Source organism: Crotalus tigris, unplaced genomic scaffold (genome assembly GCF_016545835.1).
Source record: "Crotalus tigris isolate CLP2741 ecotype Arizona unplaced genomic scaffold, ASM1654583v1 scf7180000017999.2816498, whole genome shotgun sequence".
Taxonomy (NCBI): domain Eukaryota; kingdom Metazoa; phylum Chordata; class Lepidosauria; order Squamata; family Viperidae; genus Crotalus; species Crotalus tigris.
Window position 1 is genome coordinate 317,805 of NW_024096765.1, and position 22,467 is coordinate 340,271.

General features: G+C 44.2%; 1 protein-coding gene and 1 long non-coding RNA gene across 2 annotated transcripts in view; one reads left to right on the forward strand and one right to left on the reverse strand.

The window, feature by feature from the left end:
- The first annotated feature begins 1,292 nt into the window (after positions 1-1,292).
- The window catches only part of RBBP8NL (RBBP8 N-terminal like), a 60,067-nt gene continuing 38,892 nt past the window's right edge, over positions 1,293-22,467 (forward strand). The window contains exon 1 of the mRNA XM_039346482.1: positions 1,293-1,539. The gene's annotated coding sequence lies outside the window, so the exon portion shown is untranslated. The remainder of the gene's footprint in view (positions 1,540-22,467) is intronic.
- Positions 17,517-21,744, reverse strand: LOC120309342. The gene is made up of 3 exons (XR_005557067.1): positions 21,449-21,744; positions 20,103-20,173; positions 17,517-17,863 (listed from the first exon to the last, which is right to left on the reverse strand). It is a non-coding gene; the product is annotated as an uncharacterized LOC120309342 (long non-coding RNA).

Consider the following 22,467-nt stretch of genomic DNA (forward strand, 5'->3'; position numbering starts at 1 on the left):
GAAGGAAGGAAGGAAGGAAGGAAGGAAGGAAGGAAGGAAGGAAGGAAGGAAGGAAGGAAGGAAGGTTGGTTTTCAATGAGTTTTTTTATACTCCTCGACTTACTCCCACAACTGAGCCAAAAATTTCTGTGGCCAAGTGAGACATTTGTTAAGTGAGATTTCCCCCATTTTATGGCCTTTTTTGCCACGTTCGTTAAGTGAATCACTGCAAATCTTAAGTTAGTAACCTGGTCGTAAGCATGAAAAACAATCAGAAGTCACTTTTCTCAGTGCCCTGGTAACTTTGAACGATCACTAAACAAACTGTCGTAAGTCGAGGACCACCTGTATTTGTAAAAGAAGTTTTGTTTCGTTTAGGGGTGGTTTTATTGCTTGAGAATTTTTCTTCTCCAAATCTGTGGCCGGGGGGAAAGGGGGGCCTCAAAATAATGAAAGAAAAACTGACAATTGGCAATGCTAAGCATCAAACAACTTTCCTGCAGTGCTCATTTAGAATTATTTCCTAAATATGAAAAATTGAGGAAGTAGTCCAACTGAATAGGCCAACGTTATGCTGTGTGTGTGTGTGTGTGTGTGTGTGTGTGTGTTAAATTTGGATTACTAACAAAGAGTTAAAGGGAAGCTGGTCTGGTATAGCTATTTCAAGCTCCTTAGCTCTCATCAGCCAGATATATATATATATATATATATATATATATATATATATATATATATATATAATATATATATATATATATGTTTTCTGAAGTTTTCGCGGGTGTTTGTATGTAGGTCTTTGGTTGTTCAGGTTTTCTCCCGCGTAAAATTGGAAGTGCCTTGGCGACGTTTCGACGAAGTCCCATTCGTCATCTTCAGGCTGGTGTTTATATAAATTTATTCATTGCTCCTAGAAGCACGAAGCCGAAAGCACCAGCCTGAAGATGACGAATGGGACTTCATCGAAACGTCACCAAGACACTTCCAATTTTACGCAGGAGAAAACCCGAATAACCAAAGACCTACATATAAATTTATATATATATAAATTGAAATTGTCAAAGGAAACCATGCTTCTGATGCTGTTCAATGACTGAAGGGGAGCAAGGAGCTGGGGGGGGGGAGAGGAAGTAGCAATTGTTTTGTTAAGGTGAGCGTCTTTGATCAACAACACTGAGCTATAATTATGGGAAAACAATCAAATCTCTATGTGGACTTTGTGAAGGACTTGTCTGACCACTTCTTTGTATTATAGCGAGACTGGTTTGGCAGCCTCAGCTCCGCTGAACCTCCTTTCAGCTGCTGGGTTAAAGAAATGCAAACTGGAAGAGCAGGTCGGACCGAAATGCGAAAAAGAAAAAAAAATGGCTTATTGTCTGTGCAGATCTACCCACACTTCTCCTCCTTGCTATCTCTGCTGCATTTCCTAGCATGACTTCAAAGAAGGACAAAGCTGCACAAATCCAGGAGGCAGAAGAAAACGAAACGGAGAGCAACTGAGAAAAAAGAGAGAGGACTGGGGGGAAAAGAGAGAAGATTGTGGAAAGGATGCACCCATTGGACGTGAGTACTGCTACTGGTTGAGGGATGATTTTTAACCCAGATTGCTTCCGGTATTGAACAGGGGCTGCCTTTAGCATATGGTTTGTAGAGAAGAAGTTTTGGGACCTTATTGTAAAAATATACCTTGGAAAAATATGTGCAGTGGGTACCCTGGGAAGTGGTTCCTTGAAGTGAGAACTTTTTTTTTTTCTTTTTTCATATTCAGGAGTTTGGAGAGATATCTGAATGCCTTAACTTGCGCACACTTTTATAGGAGCAGTTCAGAAACCTTTTGAGCCCTGTCCATTTTCACTAGTAATCATGAATGGTTATTGATGATCTGGCTGAAACAATGGGTGGAAACTAATCAAGGAGAGAAGCCACCTGGAATTAAGGAGAAACTTCCTAACAGTGAGAACAATTAACCCGAGGAACAGCTTGATGAAGTGGTGGGTGCTTCATCACTGGAAGAGACTGGACAGCCACTTGTCTCAAATGGTATAGGGTCTCCTGCATGAGCAGGCAGTTGGACTAGATGACCACCAAGGTCCCTTCCAGCTCTATTCTGATTGATAAAAGCTGGGCAGTGCATAGGGTGATCTAAGCAGCCACCTGTCTAGGATTGTCTTCTCAATATATCTGGAGGGTGGACATCTTTCCTGAATGTCCCACTACTAATTTCAAACGAAAGCATCCTTTTACAGCTTTCTACCCACTCAATCCCTATGTGTGCTGGAGAACAGCTTGGCTTTCTATTCTCTTAAGAAATAGATTAAGGGAAATAAAAGCATCTGACTTTAAATAATAAGTTGATTCTCAAAACAGTACAAGTTGGGGTCAAAAATTAATATAGCACCATAGACTCTGGGGCTATATGAGTTAGGCCTTTGTGCCACATAGTAAGATCACTCTTAACTTTGATCAGGCAACTTGTGAGTTCAACCTCTACCCATTTTATGGGTTTTATTTCAAACATCAGGGAGTGAGCTAATCCAGTAGTCAGATTGTGTTGCATAAATGTAATACAGTACAGGTAGTCCTTGATTTATGACCACAACAGAACCCAAAATGTCTGTTGCTAAGTGAGTAATTTGTTAAGTGAATTTTGCTCTATTTTGCAGCTTTTCTTGCCACAGTTGTTAAGTGAATCGCTGCAGTTGTTCAGTTGCTCAGTGACTCAGTGACTCAGATATTAAGTGATTCTTCACTTGAGCCCGTTGCCAAGCGTCTAAATTTTGATCATGTGACTATAGGGAGGCTGCAATGGTCATAAGTGTGGAAAACTAACTCACTTTTTTCAGTGCCGTTGTAACTTTGAACGGTCACTAAATGAACTGTTGTAAATTGAGGACTACCTGTAGACTTTGTATTTGGGGGAAACCAATTGACTCAGGCTCTGTCCTTTAGATTGGAGGTAAGAGAATAACAGAAGGGACCTTAGAGATCTTCTAGTCCAACCCCCTGCTCAAGCAGGAAACCATATACCATTTCAGACAAATGGAGCACCCACAACTTCTGGAGGCAAGTCGTTCCACTGATTCATGGTTCACTGTCAGGAAATTTCTCATAAGTTCTAGGTTGCTCCTCTCTTTGATTGGTTTCTGTCCAATGCATTTCCCGTGCAGGTGTCCGCATTCTATCTTCAACCAATTTTTTCACTAAGGTGGTATGAAACTCCAATCAAAGTATATTTGCCAGATGTCAGTTTAAGGCAAACCAAGATGTAGGAGTGTCTTCAGTCGTGGGCCAAAAAGCTCCAGATGTTGATCAGGAAGGTATCTCCGAAGCTCTGCCCATTTTCACGTAGATCATGGGTGTGATGTCTAAACAAAACCAGGCAGAGCTTTGATCATATCCCATAGCCACTGTCTTAACTTTCCTTAGCCACATGCTGTGGGTCCCCCTACTTGGATGACTGCTGCAAAACCTTGACATCCATCTGAGATTATCAGGGTGGAGAAGTCAGAGAGACCCCGAACAATATTTCTTTAACTGATGATAACCCTACTAGCTAAAGGGCACTATAGCTTGCTATTTTTCATCTCTGCGGAAGAGAAGTGTGCAAGATTAATAGGAAAAATTGCTTTAGCCCAGCTCAATGCAGGCTTGTTTATTATTTATTTATTTATGAGACTTATATACCGCTTTAAGTGCAAGCACTCTCTAAGCGGTGTACATCAGTAAGCAATGTATATATATATATATTTACATTGCCCCCAACAATCTGGGTCCTCATTTTACCTACCCCGGAAGGATGGAAGCCTGAGTCAACCTTGAGCCAGTGAGATTTGAACCGCTGACCTGCTGAACACAGTCAGCTAAAGTGGCCTACAGTACTACACTCTAACTGCTGCGCCACCTCGGCTCAAGTCATTGTTGTGCTGACTTTTGCAGTTTTCATTTGTTCAATGACCCCCTCCCCCATAGATAGTCATCCCATAATGCAAATCAGAGTCCTTGGTGTTCTCTGAGCTTGATGCTTTCCTTGCCGATGTTTCATTACCAAACTATGCACGGATGATGTTACCTAGTTTGGTAATGAAACGTCCGCAAGAAAACAACCCTGAGCTACAAATATTCTCTTTTATTGGTATAATGCAAATTGTCCCAACTGGGGCTGAGAGGTTACCACAAAGAGGAAGGAGGTCAACTTATTTTCCGAAGCACAAAGGGCAGAACAAGAAACAATGGATGGAAACTAATCAAAGAGAGAAGCAACCTGGAATTAAGGAGAAACTTCCTAACGGTGAGAACAATTAACCGGTGGGACAGTTTGCCATCAGAAGTTGTGGGTGCTTCATCACTGGACAGTTTTTAAGAGACTGGACAGTCACCTGTCTGAAATGGCATAGGGCAGGGGTGTCAAACTCAATTTCATTGAGGGCCACATCAGCACTGTGGTTGTCCTCAGGGGGGGCGGGTAGCTGTGGCCAGCCTGGGCGGGGCCTACTGGATGGGCATGGCTGGAGTGGGTGTGGCCTACTGGGTGGGCATGGCCAGCTCTACATCGTTTGCGTCAAGGGTGCCTGTGGGGGCCTGGGCAGGAGTGGGACAGATCTGAGGGTCTCTGGCAGAAGGGGGTGGGACCAGGGCAAACGCCAAGCCATGGTCCACTGGAAGAGCCTGCCGAAACCCCTCCCCCAGAGCCCATCAAGCCAGATAGGTGAAGTAGGCGAGGACCATTTGCTGGCCACTTCCAGGCGATGGTGCATTTCTTCATTCCTCACAAAGGGTGACACCTCCCCAGCATGCACCCAGGGGGCAGGGCCGATGTGGCAGGGGCTGGTTCCTCGCTGTTTCTGGACGGCCTTGTGGAGCTAAGACTGAATGTGTTTCAGCATAGATGGCCACCACAAAATTGTACATTGGCTCCCGTCCGGCCTGGGTCAGGGCCAAGGCAGCGGGGGCCGTTCCCTCACTGTTTCCAGGATGGCTTCGCGGGCCACATGAAATCACTTTGCGGGCTGCATCCAGCCCTGGGCCTTGTGTTTGACATGTCTGGCATAGGGTCTTCTGCTTAGCAGAGGGTTGCAGTAGAAGACCTCCAAGGTCCCTTCCAGCTTTATTCTGATTGATTGGGGCACCTAGTCAAGTTTGACAGATTTCCAAAAACTTAAGCGGGGTTCCCTAGGATTAGTACATGGATTGGAGACTGCCACATAATTCCAGGACTGCTGGCGAGATGGAGAAGTCAAAACCACATTCCAGAAGGGATCAATGGTGAGCCACGTCTACATTGTTGGCACAATCACTAAGAAAGCTTTTCCATGACCTCATCAGAAGTGAACCCAGTTCAAGAGAAGCTTACCCTGTACACAAATTGTCTGGACGACAGGCAAGACAAAAGCAGTCCTAACCTGCAAAACAACAACAGCAACAATGACCACAACTACAAGAAGACGACCCTCCACAAAACCATGAAGGGCACATTACAGGTAGTCCTTGACTTACGACCACAGTTAAGCCCCAACTCTATGCTGCTAAGTGAGATATTTGTTAAGTTTTGCCCCATTTTACGACCTTTCTTGCCATATTTGTTAAGTGAATCGCTGCAGTTGATAAGTTAGTACCACGGTTTCTGGCTTCCCTGTTGACTTTGCTCTACAGAAAGTCACAAAAAAGGTGACCACATGACTTCAGGACACTGCAACCGTCGTAAGCACGAGTCAGTTGCCAAAGGTCTGAATTTGGATCACATGACTGAGGGGGATGCTGCAACAGTCATGTGAAAAATAGTAATTAAGTCATGTTTTTCAGTACCGTTGTAACTTCAAATGAACTGCTGTAAGTCGAGGACTCCCTGTAGTGTAACAGTGGGTAAAATGAGAAGGTCTTTATGTAATGACAAAAATACTCAAAAGACATTAAGAAAAGGATACCTCTGGAAGTTAGACTTTTTTTATGTCACATTAATAATAATAATAATAAAGTTGGAAGGGACCTTGGAGGTCATCTAGTCCAACCCCCTGCTCAGGCACGAAACCCTATACCAGTGGTGGCGAGCCTATGGCATGGGTGCCAGAGGCGGCACTCGGAGCTCTCTCTGTGGGCACACTTGCCGTTGCCCCAGCCTTGCCTCCCCCTGTGACCCCCTCCTCTCCAGCAGCCCCCCTGAAGGAGAGTCGCCCCCTGAAGGAGAGTGGCCCACACAGAGCAGAGCAGCCAAGGACATGGCAGCCAGGCAGCGTAGACAAGACTCTGCCCTCACACCCCATCATGCAGTTGATGCTGCAGGGCACGGGCAAAGGGTGTGGTCGCCATAGCGCTGCTGGGCTGCCTGGGTGATCTGCAGCGGTCCCTGGAGGCAGTGAATAGTCCTGTGGGCAGGCAGGGCAGGGAATGGGGGGGCAGAGCAGGGGTGTGGAGCAGGGGCAGGGCCAGTTTTGGGACACTCGGTCTCTAAAAGGTTCACCATCACTGCCCTATACCATTTTGGACAAATGGCATTCATTCTAAACTGCCCTGAGTTGCTGGAAGTCAGGCGGCATGCCCTTTTAATAAATTATTATTACGGTTGATCTCACAGTCAGCCTGGTGTTCAGACTGGAATTGGCATTTTGATCCACCTCTCCAGTCCTCCCCAAGAACCTAGGAGAGGCAGGTGTGGATGTTTGATGGTGTTAGAGATATTGTCACAGGGGATAAGCTGTTCTGAGTAAAGCTTCCTTTTGCAATTGCCAATGGTATTGGTGCTCCAGATGTTTTAGTAGTGCACCCAAAGCGCCTATTACTGTTGGTACTACCTTTGCTTTCTTTTGTCAGTCGTTCTGTTTTTATTTGCAGGTCCTTGTGCTGTGTTTTGTTATCTTCTCCTGTTCTTTCCCTTCTGTTCTGCTGTCTCCAAGTACTGCCACGTCCACTATTCCGACTTTATTGTCTTTCCTATCAACAGTTGTTAAGTCTGGGGAGTTATCTGACAGGTGCTTGTCTGCTTGAATTGTAAAGTCCAAGATAACTCTATTATTGTTGTTATTATTATTTGTTCTCAATAGCAATAGCACATAGACTTATATACCACTTCATAATTCTTTACATCATTCGTTAAGTAGCTTACAGAGTCAGCATATTGCCCCCAACAATCTTGGTCCCCATTTTACCGACTTGGGAAAGACGGAAGGCTGAGTCAACTTTGAGCCCGTCAGGATCAAACTCCTGGCAGTGAGCAGAGTCAGCCTGCAATACTGCATTCTACCCACTGCGCCACCACAGTTCATTTGAAATCACAGTTCTTTAGCTAGTGTTGGCCTTCCCTTGCTTCCTAGTTTTTTTCCAAGAACCTTAGGATGTCATAATGTATCGGTGCAATGTATTTACTGATCCAAGTAGTATTATATGGGTAATCTACAATTAAATTCACAGTCAAAGTCTGATGAAAATCTAATAATTCAAGTCCTAGGAGCTAGAAACTATTAAAACTGCATATGAGGATATAGGCCAGTGGTTCTCAACTTGTGGGTCGGGACCCCATTTGGGGTTGAACGACCATTTCAGGGGGTCGCCAAACAACGCAGTCCACCATTTTTTTCCCCTTTTCCTTAGCTGTGCTACTCCCTTTTATTCTATTGGCTTTTGAAAGCCAATAGAATAGACTCTCTTGAATAGAGTCTAATTCTATTGGCTTTCAAAAGCCAATAGGAATTGTCCAGGCTGTCTCTGCCCTGCTGAGCCCACCAAAAGTCCCATTCTGCAAACGGTGCTGCACCAGTTGAGTAGTCCTCGACTTACAACCGGTTGAGTAGTCCTTGACTTACGTCCGGTTGGGGGTCGCGGCATTAAAAAGGTTGAGAACCACTGATATAGACAATTCCAAGCAGGGGAGGGGAGCAGAGGGGAGGGGGAAGGGGAAGGGAAAATGAAAAGAGAAAGGGCGAGGGGGAGGAGAGGGGAGGGGAGGGGGAGGAGAGGAGAGGAGAGGAAAGGAGAGGAAAGGAAAGGAAAGGAAAGGAAAGGAAAGGAAAGGAAAGGAAAGGAAAGGAAAGGAAAGGAAAGGAGGTAAGTTTGAGAAATAAAGCCAGCTGGGTGACTTTGGGCCAGTGGAACAACCTGCCTCCAGAAGGAAGGAAGAAGGAATTAAGCTATTTTCCAAAGCACCTGAAGGCAGAACAAGAAGCAATGGATGGAAACTAATCAAGGAGAGAAGCAACCTGGAACTAAGGAGAAACTTCCTGACAGATAGAACAATTAACCAGTGGAACAACCTGCCTCCAGAAGCAGTGAATGTTCCAACACTGGAAGTTTTTAAGAAGAGACTGGACGGCCATTTGTCTGAAATGGTATAGGGCAGGGGTGGGGAACCTTTTAGAGACCGAGTGCCCAAAAACTGGCCCCGCCCTTGCCCCGCCCCCACCCCGCCCCCACCCCACCTGCCCGCAGGGACACTCATCACCTCCAGGGCCCGCTGCAGATCACCCAGCAGCGCCATGGCAGCCACGCCCTCTGCCCGTACCCCACAGCATCAACTGTGCGCGATGGGGCATGAGGGCAGAGTCTTGTCTACACTGCCTGGCTGCCATGTCCTTGGCTGACTGCTCTGCATGGGGGTGACTCTTCTCCAGGAGGGCTACTGGTGAGGGGGTCACGGGGGGAGGCAAGGCTAGGGCAACAGCATGTGTGTCCACAGAGAGGGCTCCGAGTGCCACCTCTGGCACCCATGCCATAGGTTCGCCACCACTGATATAGGGTTTCCTGCCTGAGCAGGGGGTTGGACTAGATGACCTCCAAAGTCCCTTCCAACTTTATTATTATTATTATTATTATTATTATTATTATTATTATTGATCATCACACAGTCAGCCAGATGTTCAGACTGGATTTGGCATTTTGTCTACCTATCGAGTCCTTACCCAGGACCTGGGATAGGCAGATGTGGATGTTTGATGGTATTACAGATATCGTCGCAGGATGGAAGCAGTTCCTAGTAAGGCCGCCTTTTGCAATTGACTAATAGCGAATTTGTCAATGCCAATGGTGTTCAAGTGGTGCTCCAGTTGTTTTGGGATTGCACCCAAGGAGCCTATGACTATTGGTACTACCCTTGCTTGCTTTTGCCACAGTCTTTCTATTTCTATTTGTAGGTCTTTGTATTTTGTTATCTTCTCCAGTTCTTTATTATTATTATTATTATTATTATTATTATTATTATTATTATTATTATTATTATTATTATTATTGTCACTCAGTCTCAGCCCAACCCATCTCACAAGGTTGTTGAGGAAAATAAGAGGAAGAAGAAATATTTGGATATGTTCACTGCCTTGAGTTCCTTATAAAGTAATAAAGGTGGGATTAAAGATGTAATAAATACAATCCACGACTAGAGACAATGCCAACAGCTTCTTGTCATTTGGCCCCAGGGTTATTCAGATGTGTTCTTCCTCTGATTAGGGAAGTGGATTAGCTATTATGCTCATAATAGCCAGATGAATTATGTTTCATTTCAAGATGACGGTATGCACCAGTCACGCGCTTAGTGTCAACAGAAAGCCCCATTCTTATTGTACAGGGAGTCCTCGACTTAAGACCTGAGCCCAACCTTTCTGTTGCTAAATGAAACATTTGCTAAGTGAATTTCACGCCCTTTCTTGTGCCACAGTTGTTATAAGTGAATCATTGCAGGTGTTAAATTAGTAACAAGGGTTGTTAAGTGAATCTGGCCTCCCCATTGACTTTGCTGGTCAGAAGGTCACAAAAGCTGATCACAGGACCCCGGGACACTGCAACCGTCACAAATATGAGTCAGTGGCCAAGCGTTCCAATTTGGTCCACGTGAGCATGGGGATGCTGCAACGGTTGTAAGTGTGAAAAAGGGCCATTTTTTTCAGTGGCGTTTAACTTTGGTCACTAAATGATCTGTTGTAAGTTGAGGACTATCTGTAACCCTAATGCAACCTTGAATTAGGACTCTCGTGCCAACCTCTTGGGGTTTACTGGACCTTAATTTCAGATTCAAACACAACCGGTTATTCCACCAGCAGTGTGTTAACACCGGATGAATGCTTGCGAGAGGAAGAGGTATTGGGTTTTGTTGAAATGTGTTTACTTTGAGCTTAAGACCGGCCATGCAACTTTGCCCCAACATGCATTCTCGGATATCGCAAAGGCCAAAATTATTCTAGTGCTAAAGGCAGTGCGCAGCAATAGCTGTGGTGGGGTGGGGAACCAGGATCAGTTCGTGTCTGTTTTACTTGCTTGGTGAGTTGATGCTAAAAGATGCCTTTAGCAATAGCAATAGCACTTAGACTTATATACCGCTTTGCAGCCCTCTCTAAGCAGTTTACACAGTCAGCATATTGCCCCCAACAATCTGGGCCCTTGTTTCACTGACCTCGCAAGGATGGAAGGCTGAGTCAACCTTGAGCCGGTCAGAATCGAACTGTCAAGCTCGAAATGTGTGTATAATGTTGCCAGCATTATTGCTTCTCAGCTTCCCAACGCATTAGGGGAGAGGGGAGGGAGAAATGGAATGCAGGTTCCAGACATCCAGAAGTCAGCCCTTGTGAACCAAGGACGTTTCAGCAGATGTTTGCAAACACAGAGAGACACTGTCTCACAACAATATATTGGCACTTGATTGGACCATATGACCTGCACTAAGAGGGGAAGGGAGAATTCTATATTTTAACTATAGTAGATTACGCGGGAAATAGCCAGAGCTGGTTTTGCTTCTTTTGTACCAAAATGATGTACTCAATAAAGTTTTGCCTTAAGAGATTGGATAGTCTTGATGGTGGGTTTGTCAGTCGGAACCTTGACATAAACTCCTGGCTGTGAGCAGAATTAGCCTGTAATACTGTATTCTAACCACCATGCCACCACGGTTCTTATATCCTCTTATTGATGAAATATGTGTCTGCTTGCAGCTGGCCAGAGATGGATTAGTGCAGGGGTAGGCAACCTTGGCTCTTTTATGACTCGTGGACTTCAACTCCCAGAATTCCTGAGCCAGCTTGGAAACTTCTCCCTTTCCCCTCAGCATGGCTGGCTCAGGAATTCTGGGAGTTGAAGTCCACGAGTCATAAAAGAGCCAAGGTTGCCTACCCCTGGATTAGTGGCAGATTGCATTCAGCATCCTCGACTTACAACCATTCATTTAGTGACCTTTCAAAGTTACAACACACTGAAAAAAAGTGACTTACGACTGTTTTCCCCTCTCACCGCATCCCCGCGGTCACATGATCAAAATTCGAACTGGTTCATATTTATGACGGTTGCAGTGTCCCAGGGACACGTGATCCCCTTTTACAACCTTCTGACGAGCGAAGCCAATGGGGAAGCCAGATTCACTTAACAACCAGGTTATTACCTTGCGAGTGGAGCTGTGATTCATCGTCCCAGGATGGTGTGAGCTGTAGAACCAGAAACACTGGAGTTCATAGAACCTCTCTTTGCATTGTTGGAGAACTGGATTAATCAGGGCAAGTGCTGTTCTGTTCTTTCTTTCCTGGTTAGAGAAAAGTCCAGCCGGTTTCACCGCCCCGGTATCTTACCGCTGGGAATGAATCTAGAGATTTTGTCTTGGGAAACGGAGTTGCTTTCACTTAATTCCTTAAAACAGGGGTCCCCAATCTGTAGGCTGTGGCCCACTACCGGGCCGTGACCTGCTGGCCAGCGGACTGTCGTACAAACTCACACTAGCGCCGCCACCACTACACAAATGGGGCACCGTGTGGCAAAAATGGGGTGCCATGTGGTAAAAATAGGGCGGTGCTAGCGAGTGTCACGCAGGCACTAGCATTGCCCCATTTGCATCGCGTGTGCTCAGGGCCCTGTTTGTGTGTCTGTGGGCACACACGTAAAATGCTTCCCCCTCCCTTTCCCTCCGGTCCGTCAACCAAGAATGTTTGGAGACCTCTGCCTTAGAACATAGAAAAATAAAATTGGAAGGGAACTTGAAGGTCTTCCAGTGCAACCCCAGGAGACAGTGCAACCTTGACTCTTTTATGACTCATGGACTTCAACTCCCAGAATTCCTGAGCCAGCGTGGCTCAGCTTGGAAACCTCTCCCTTTTCCCTCAGCATGGCTGGCTCAGGAATTCTGGGAGTTGAAGTCCACGAGTCATAAAAGAGCCAAGGTTGCCTACCCCTGCATTATACCATTCCAGACAAATGGTTGTCCAGTCTCTTCTTCTTGAAAATCTTCTGGAGGCAGGTCGTTCCATTGAATTGTTTGCACTGTTAGGAAATTTCTCCTTAATTCTAGGTTGGTTTTCTTTAACAATCTTCCACCCATTACAGGTAGTCCTCAATGTACAACCACAATTAAGCCTATAATTTCTGTTGCTAGGTGAGACTGTTGTTAAGTGAGTTTTGTCCCAGTTTACAACCTTACTTGCCATCGTTCTTGCCACCGTAAGTAAATCACTGTGGTTGTTAAGTTAGTAACATGGTTGTAAAGTGAATCAGAGTTCCCCCATTGACTTGGCTTGTTAGAAGGTCGCAAAAGGGGATCAACTTGATCCCAGGACACTGCAACCATCACAAATTGGAGTCAATTACCGACTGTCTGAATTTTGATCCTGTGACCAGGGGGGTGCTGTAGCAGTCGTAAGTGTGAAAAATGGTCGTAAGTCACTTTTTTCTGGCGACCTTGTAATTTTGGACAGTCACTAAATGAACTGTTGTAAGTCGAGGTCCACCTGTACTGCTTTTATTGTAAAGCTAGATAGGTAATCCTCGACTTACGGCTGTTCGCTTAATGAAGATTCAAAGTTACGACAATCTCAGAAAAAGTGATTTATAATTGTCCTCACACTTATGACTATCACAGCACCCCTCCCCCCACAGGCTTGTGATCGCAATTCGGACACTTGGCAACTGGCTCACATTGATCAGTTGCAACCAGTTACAGCATCCTGTGATGTTCAAAATCTGCAACCTTGCCAATTTCCAACAAAAGGAACCTCAGTTGCGGAAGCTGGATTCACTCACTCTGCAATGCTACTGTTCACAGTAGTGGAAATGTTTATGAGCCGTGACTCAGCTGTTTTAAAGGTTGTAAAACATGAATTGTGTAGATTAGACGTGAATGGAGTTATGAATTGGGAGGATTGTATTTTCTTTGTTTTGTTTTTGCCATTTTTATGCGCCGATTCCTCTAGAGCAGGGGTAGGCAACCTTGGCTCTTTTATGACTCGTGGACTTCAATTCCCAGAATTCCTGAGCCAGCATGGCTCAGCATGGAAACCTCTCCCTTTCTTCTCAGCATGGCTGGCTCAGGAATTCTGGGAGTTGAAGTCCACGAGTCATAAAAGAGCTGAGGTTGCCTAACTCTGGTCTAGGCCTAGGCCGCTTTATGACTCGTGGACTTCAACTCCCAGAATTCCTGAGCCAGCATGGCTCAGCTTGGAAACCTCTCCCTTTCCCCTCAGCATGGCTGGCTCAGGAATTCTGGGAGTTGAAGTGCACAAGTCATAAAAGAGCCAAGGTTGCCCACCCCTGCGAGCAAAAAGCTGAGAAAGGCTGTTCTATACCAGGGTTCTTCAAATTTGGCAACTTTAAGACTTGAGGACTTCAGCTCCTGGAATTCCCCAGCCAGCCAAGTTTTGGGGAATTCCAGGAGTTAAAATCCACAAGTCTTAAAGTTGCCATGTTTGGAGATCCCCTAGTCCAGTGGTTCTCAACCTTTTTTTTCTGGCGACCCCGGTCATAAGGACGCGGCGCGCATGCATGGCGGTGCCCCCGTGTGCGGCGTGCATGCGTGGCGGTGTCCCGGTGCGCTGCGGGCATGCGTGGCGGTGTCCCCATGCACGTCGCACATGTGCGGTGCCACCCCATGTGCAGCGTGCATGCGCAGTGCCACCAGCTGACAAAAAAATGCCGGATCGCGTTGTTTGGCGACCCCCGTGAAATGGTCATTCGACCCCAAATGGGGTTGCGACCCACAGGTTGAGAACCGCTGCCCTAGTCTGATTAATTGTTCTGTCGGGAAATTTCTCCTTAGTTCTAGATTGGTTCTCTTCTTGATTAGTTTCCGACCATTGTTTCTTGTTTTGCTTTGGGGTGTTCTGGAGAATAGCTTGACTCCCTCTTCTTTGTAGCAACCCCTGAGATATTGGAACACTGCTATCATGTCCCCCCTCGTCCTTCCCTTCATTAAACTAGACATACCCAATTCCAGCAACTGTTCCTTATATGCTTTAGCCTCCAGTCCCCTAATCATCTTTGTTGCTCTTCTCGGTACTCTTTCTAGAGCAGTGGTTCTCAATCTTTCTAATGCCGTGACCCCATAATACAGTTCCCCATGTTGTGGTGACCCCCAACCACTTATACATCACCGGGTGCCAGGGGCGTGGCCAAAGAAAAGGGGAAAAAATGGCGGACAGCCTTGTTTGGCAACCCCCGTGAAATGGTCATTTGACCCCAAATGGGGTCCCGACCCACAGGTTGAGAACCACTGTTCTAGAGTCTCAACATCTTTTTTACATCGTGGCGACCAAAGCTGGATGCAGTATTCCAAGTGTGGCCTTAGGCATTGTAATGTGGTACTAACACTTCACATGATCTTGATTCTATCCCTCTGTTAATGCAGATTTGAACAGTTGCTAAGCACTTTTTTATTCAAAATATTCAGAGTGAGACAGTATGCATAGTAACTGCAATCAAGTTTGAGAGCTTTCACGACATCATCCTGGGGTAACAATTCAGCCAGGCTCACAGGCTCAGGCTGAATGGAAATTGGAAAGCCAAGAATACCATCACTTGCAGTCACAGGCTGGTTTATGATTCTGGAACAGGTGCCATGTGTCCGATTAGAAACAGTACTGTATTTCCACCAGCATTCCTGGGCTAGCTTTCAGCTCGAAACTGTCCTACTTTGACCTTAATGGCCTATGCCAAGTTTGATTTAAGCCGGATGGAGCAAGAGGGTAATGTGAGCCGAGAAGTCAGATTGAAGAAACAGATTTGCAATCCCTTGGAAATTCTGATTTAAGTCTCAGGCCTTGCAGAGTGAAGATACTTCATAAAGAATCTGGTGGAGATTGCTCTGGATGCCTGGGGATTTGCAGGAAAGATGTGGGGTGTGGATGGCTTATTAGAAGCTGATGTTAGACATTATTCCACTTGTGCTACAATTAGATCTAGACCAGTGGTTCTCAACCTATGGGTCGGGACCCCATTTGGGGTCGAACGACCATTTCACGGGGGTCGCCAAACAAGGCTGTCCGCTATTTCCCCCCCCCTTTTCTTTGGCCATGCCCCTGGCACCCAGTGATATATAAGTGGTTGGGGGTCACCACAACATGGGGAACTGTATTATGGGGTCGCGGCATTAGAAAGGTTGAGAACCACTGGTCTAGATGTTTTCCAAGATGCTTTCTAACCTTCCTATTTTTTGTAGCCATGTAGTTTGAGCTAGGAAAGCCTACAGAATAGTCTGACTGCCAGCATTAGAAAGGTTGAGAACCACTGATCTAGACAATGCTGCTTCCTTGCACTGGTCAACTAAGTTTGGCAGAGGTCCCTTTTGTAAACTTCCAGAGAAGCACAGATTGGAAAGCAGGAAACTTTACACTATTTCAGACAAATATACTTTCTTCCCTCCCTCCCTTCCTCCTTCCCTTCCTTCCTTCCTTCCTTCCTTCCCTTTCCTTTCCTTTTCTTTCTATCTTAATATTATTATATAAAGTTTTACAAATAATAAACGATAATATAAATTAAATTCCAGGAGAGTGAGGGAAAATGAAGAGTAAATGAATAGAAAGTGGAAGGAAAGAAGGAAGAGAGAAAGAAATGAAAGAAAAAAAGCAATAATTAAAGAAGCGACTTCTGACCTTCATCACAAGTACAGGCAAACTGAATATTTCTTCCAACCCATAAGAGTGTATGCATGCATCTGTTCTTCCAATAGTCCATCCTTTATCCATTTGCAAATCCATAAATCATTAATGTTTCGGTCCAGATATAAGCAAAAGTTCGTAAAGGGGCTCCAGAACTTTATGAAATTATACCTTGCTTTAACCCTGATTGAACAAACTGGCTTTAAATTTCTTGCTTTTGCTTCAAAATGTTGCTTTTTTGCTCCAAAAGCCGTATATAAGTAGCTATTTAGACATTTGGCAATTTAAAAAAAGAAGCATGAAATGATCTAGAACAGACAGAAGAAGAGTGTCCTACAACCCAGATCTCTGGCCAACCCCTTCTGACTTAACTGGTGACCTTTTTTGTTTCTTCCCTTGCCTGTTTCTTTACTAAACTCCCCTGACAGGTTTATTAATAGCATTGGAAAGCGGGGCCATGCAAAGTGTGCTAGCCCATGAAAGCATCTCTCCTCCAAGCATTAAAGCAGCTGCATCCTTAAGCTTTGCACAGCTCTTCTGAAGATTGTTTCTGGTTATTTAACCAGTTGTCAGAAAAACCAACAGCTGTTTGGTTTTTCTGGCAGTCCCAGTTGAAGAGTACAAACAGCCACATAAAAAAATCAGAGGCTACATTCAAAGCAGCACACGTGATTTTCCAAAGGACACATAGGTAGTCGACTTACCACCATTTGTTTAGGACAGGGGTGGGGAACCTTGGCTCTTTTATGACTCGAGGACTTCAACTCCCAGAATTCCTGAGCCAGCCATGCTGAGGGAAAAAGGAGAGGTTTCCAAGCTGAGCCATGCTGGCTCAGGAATTCTGGGAGTTGAAGTCCTCGAGTCATAAAAGAGCCAAGGTTGCCTACCCCTGGTTTAGGAACTGTTTGAAATTACAACTGCATTGAAAAAAAATGACTGATGATTGTTTTTCACACTTACAACCCTTGCAGCATCCCCAGGGTCACATGATCAAAATTCAGACACTTAGCAACTGACTCATATTTATGATGGTTGCCATGTCCCGGGATCATGGGATCCCCTTTTGCGACCTTCTGACGAGCAAATCAATGGAGAAGCTAGATTCATTTAATGACCCTGTTCCTAACTTAGCAACTATAGTGTTTCATTTAACCACCATGGCAAGAAAGGACGTAAAAGGGAGCAAAACTGACTTGACAAATGTCTCCCTTAGCAATGGAAATTTGGGGCCCAATTGTGGTCATCACTCAAGGACTATCTGTAGCCAGTGGTGGGATTCAAATAGGTGAACAACTGGTTCTCTGTGTGGATGCCGCTTCCAGAAGTCCGTTCTGGACCTGAGCAACAAAAAATTAGCTACCGGTTCGGCCGAAGTGGTGCGAATTGGCTGAATCCCACCACTGCCTATAGCTACTTTCATATTTTGAGGAACAGATGTCTGTGGGAAGTCAGCCCCCCAGAGAAGGAAATATTAAAAAGGACAGAAAAATATATTTTCTCAAAGGATCTTAAAGAGACAGAAAAGCATGCCCAGTTTTTCTTAATAGCCCCAAATCTGCCTCCCCCAAGCAGAAACCAGCTCTGTACAAATGCAGATGTAAACCATCAGGAAAGTTGGAGCTAGGAGATTAGGAAGACAAAGACCTAAAATCTGTATACCCCACCTGGGACAGGACATGGTAGGATTAACTCATAAAGGCCAAAGGGCACACCCAAACTCAGGTCAGAATACATGACACAGGAAATAGCCTTAAAACAGGAACAGGAAATAACTCCAAACAAAAGGCTCCAGAGGGTGTAAAAAACCTATTCCCTACATGTGCTAGGCCCTTTATTCACTTCTCTTGCTGCCAGAACCTTCTTCCTGGCTCTCCTCTTCAATAAACTACAACCTTCTTCCCAAAGCAGTTGCCATGTTTATTCCCAGCTTGGATGAACCACGATGAAGACTTTTCTTTCAACACGTCCTCCAGACATATTGACATGCTTTGAAAATGTGGTGCTTTCTGTCTGTCTGTAGGAATGTTCCCCAGCAAACAAGAGCAGTCTTTCCTCTGTAGCCATCAAGTCTAGCTGCCAAAAAAAAAAAAAAAAATTGCACTATGATGTTCTGTGCAAGTCTCTTAGTTAGGCTCAACTATGACTATAACAGCATAATAGAGTTGGAAGGGACCTTGGAGTCTTCTAATCCAACTCCTGCTCAAGCAGAAGACGCTGTATCATTTCAGATAAATAGTTGCCCAGTCTCTTTTTAAAAGCCTCCAGTGATGAAGCATCCCAACTTCTGGAGGCAAGCTGTTCCACTGGTTAATTGTTCTTACTGTTAGGAAATTTCTCCTTCGTTCCAGGTACCTTGTCTCCTTGATTAGTTTCCATCCATTGTTCCTTGTCTTGCCTTCCAGTGCTTTGGAAAATAGATTGATCCCCTCAAATATTGGAGCACTACTTTCATGTCACCCACCACCCTTCTTTTCATTAAACTGGACATACCCAATTCCTGCAACCATTCTTTCTATCAGTGGTTCTCAACCTGTGGGTCGGGACCCCATTTGGGGTCGAACGACCATTGCACGGGGGTCGCCAAACAAGGCAGTCCGCCGTTTTTCCCCCTTTTCTTTAGCTGTGCTACTCCCTTTTATTCTATTGGCTTTTGAAAGCCAATAGAATAGACTCTCTTGAACAGAGTCTAATTTCAAAAGCCAGTAGGAATCGTCCAGGCTGCCTCTGCCCTGCTGAGCCCGCCAAAAGTCCCATTCTGCAAACGGTGCTATACCAGTTGAGTAGTCCTCGACTTGCAACCGGTTGGGGTCGCGGTATTAAAAAGGTTGAGAACCACTGCTTTATATGTTTTAGCCTCCAGTCTTAAAAGTGCCAGGATTGAAGACCCCTGAACTAGCTGGTAGTGGTGCATATTAATAAACATGGATAAATTCATCATACATTTGTCAGTGCAAAGGGAAAGTGGTTCAGCAAAAGGAACAGCCAAAGAAGACATTTTTAAAACTGGTACTTTTTTTCTTTTTTTCTACAGTTTGTAATATTTTATTAGAGTATAGAATAAAATACAAAAGCAAATAGTAGGACACAGTGGGGAGGAAAAAAGGGGAAAAGTGAGGGGGAGAAAGGAAAAAGAGCAGACTTCCTCTGATGCAGTAGAAGGAAGCATTAAAATTGAACCTCAACTTTTTACTTTTCCATAATATTATAAACTACCCATTTCTACAACAACAAATGAATCTAATCAGTAAAACCGAAAATCCCCCCCCCCTTTTTTTTAATCAAGTTTTTGACACCTTGCTAAGCACTGGTGGTACTCAAATATTGTCATGTCCTAAAAGTGGTACAATCTGTGAAAAGGTTGAAAAGCCCTGCCCTAATCATCTTTGATGCTCTTCTCTGCACTCTAACATGTCTGTGTATTTTATCCAGCAACTTCTCTCCGTAATATTATATACCAGTGGTGGCGAACCTATGGCACGGGTGCCAGAAGCGGCACTCAGAGCCCTCTCTGTGGGCACGCGTGTCGTCGCCCCTGTCCTAGGCCTTCAGCTGGGTTTTATAAAACCTTTTCGCTTTAGGCCTCCACTGCCATGTGCAAAAAAAAAAAAAAAAGGTTCAATCAGTCAATTTCAACTTCTCCCAGGGAAAAGAAAAGATCTTGCAAAGTTGGAATTGATTGATTGAACTTTTTAGTCCCACCCAGTCTGCCTTTACCACTGCAGCCATGCCCACCCAATTGGCCACGCCCACCCAATGGGCCACACCCAGCCAATAGGCCACACCCACCCAGCACTCGACGATGCATAAGTGGGTTTTGGGTTGCAGTTTGGGCACTCAGTCTCTAAAAGGTTCACCATCACTGTTATATACTATCTCTTTCTGAAGTCAGGGATTAGCAACCAAAGGAGGTTTTTTTCCAATTTAAATAAACCCACAGATTTCTTTTTAACTTCCTTTATTAGTGGAGTTACTAAGCCTGCATTCCAACCACAGGTACGTATTAATGCAATTTGAGCTTCCTGGAAAGATTTATCTTCCTGAAAGCTTTTCCCATCAGACTCTGTCACGGGTCCTGAACGGAGCTGGCAAAGCTTCAGACTTGTGCAATAAAACTTTTGGAAACCCCTTGGGGAAATGAGACACTATTCAATGGTCACGATAAATTAAGACTGGTAGCTAAAGGAAATCTGTGCAAATGCAGTAATTACCCATGACGAGTAGGTAATTTAGGACATACCTAATCTATTTTCTTCCTTCAGCTTCCTACAATTTATTTGGGCCTTTGAAAAAGTGCTATAAAGTACTCACCTATGGTGAATCACAGTAATCCTCCAGGGGAACCAGGCAATATGCTTTATAGGCATATTTTATGTTTCACTCTGTGGATCAGATATGTCATGTTTTATTTCCTTTTATTAACTTATTTTCCTTAAAACATAAAGGTTGGACATAAAATATTCTATAAACTAAGCAAAAGCATACCCACAGAGAAACCATTATTTATATTACACCCAGAAAACTGCTTGTAGAGTCGACCATATTATCAAATACTGTCTTATTAAAGTTGTTAAACCACTTTACAAACTGTTCAAACTGTCCAATATTCATTTCCAAGACAATGGCTAGACTATTGTAAGAAAAGGAGTGGCAGAACCAGAAGGCAGAGTTAAAAGAGGTATCAGCCTAGAATCCCTACATAGCCACAAGCAGCTGCTAACCATTAGTTGAGAAGATTCCTATGCATAGACTATTCATCAATAAATCAGTTTAATCAGCCCTTCATGTGTGGACTGGTCTTTTGCGCCTGTCAACTATTGTGTCTAAAAATCAGAATTTTGGAGTAGTTCTTTGAATGCTTTAATTACACCAAAAAAAGCATTTGATTTTGTCTAATTTTAAGCAATTGGATTTTCACTTTCTAAAATGCATGAATGATCAATCCCATCTCCCAAAAGGATAAGATCACCATCCAAACATCAGCTTCCTTTCTCCCAACCCAGTAATAAAAATATATTAACGAAAAAAGTTAATAAATACCTAGGTTTTTGACCGTCTATGGCAGGGGTAGGCAACCTCGGCTCTTTTATGACTCATGGACTTCAACTCCCAGAATTCCCGAGTCAGCCATGCTAGGCAACTAATGTTTATATACAGGTAGTCCTTGACTTACAATCTATCATTTACTGACCATTCAAAGTTACAATGATGCTAGGAAAAAAATGACTTCTAACAGTTTTTTTTACACTTATGACAGTTGAAGCATCTCCGCGGTCAAGTGATCAACATTTGGACATTTGGCAACTTGGTAGTTATGACAGTTACCATGTGCCAGGGTCATGTGATGACCTTTTGTGACCTTCTGATAAACAAAGGAGACATTTCCTGACAGTTAGAACAATTAATCAGCAGAACAACCTGCGTTATCAACTTAACAACTAGTGGTTCACTTAACAACTTGTGTCAGGAAAGGTCATAAAATGGGCAAAACTTACTTAAAACTGTCTTGCTTAGCAAGGGAAATTTTGGGCACAATTGTGATCTTAAGTCAGCAGAAGTAATTACCTGTGCTAGTAAAGCTCTCCTATGTGTCTATTTGTAACCTTCAATTGGGCGAAATGGTGGATTACAGGGCGGCCATTTATGAGTCAACCTACCTCAAGTAGTCTAACTTGCAGAATGTGTTCAAAATCCAGAACTCATGACTCTCGTGGGATTGAAATTAGGTAAAATGGTGGTGCTTCAGTGTCGCCATGCTGCTGTGGTTGCTCTGCCACAGTCAGATGATCATCATTTCTGACTCTCCCTACCAGAAAGCAAGGAAGCAAGAGAAGGAGTCAAGAAATTTAGATAAGGAATATCTCTACTAGGAAGACCCAGGGCTTTTTTTCTCACAGAACGCCCAGAACGGAGTTCCAGCACCTTTTTGGGATGGAACCTTGTAGGGTAAGCAAGGCGGGTTGTATGACGTGTGTGAGTTCCGGTACCTTTTTTTTTTTTTTTTTTTTTTTAGAAAAAAAGCACTGGGAAGACCCATTAGTCTTCCTATGGTCCATTAGTGGGTGAAAGTGGCAAGAAGGTGACAAGCAACAGGGAGAAAGCAGAACTATTTAACTCATTTTTTGCATCTGTCTTTACACAAAGGGAAAAAACAGACCAACCTACCAAAAATAGTGCCATAAAAAACAGAATAGAAACGCAAGTTAAGATAGGCAAGAAAACGGTAAGTGAGCACCTGTCCAGCCTAGACGAGTTCAAATCACCAGGACTAGATGGATTACACCCCAGGGTTCTCAAGGAACTGGCAGTTGTGATCTCAGAACCATTGAACTATATTTTTCAAAGATGCTGGAGCATTGGGGAACTATCGGAGGACTGGAAAAAAGCTGATATAGTTCCCATCTTCAAAAAAAAGGAAAAAAAATGGACCCAGGAAATTACAGACCTATCAGCCTGACTGAAATGGTATAGGGTTTCCTGCCTGAGCAGGGGGTTGGACTAGATGACCTCCAAGGTACCTTCCAACTTTATTATTATTATTATAGATTGTCAAATGTCAATGCTGCTAACATTGGATGTTTTTGCTTTGACAACGTTTTCTTCTTATGTTTTACTCTTAGAGTTAAAATTAGATGATGCTGGGGGGAGGAATGTGCATGAGAGTTTAGCTAGACAT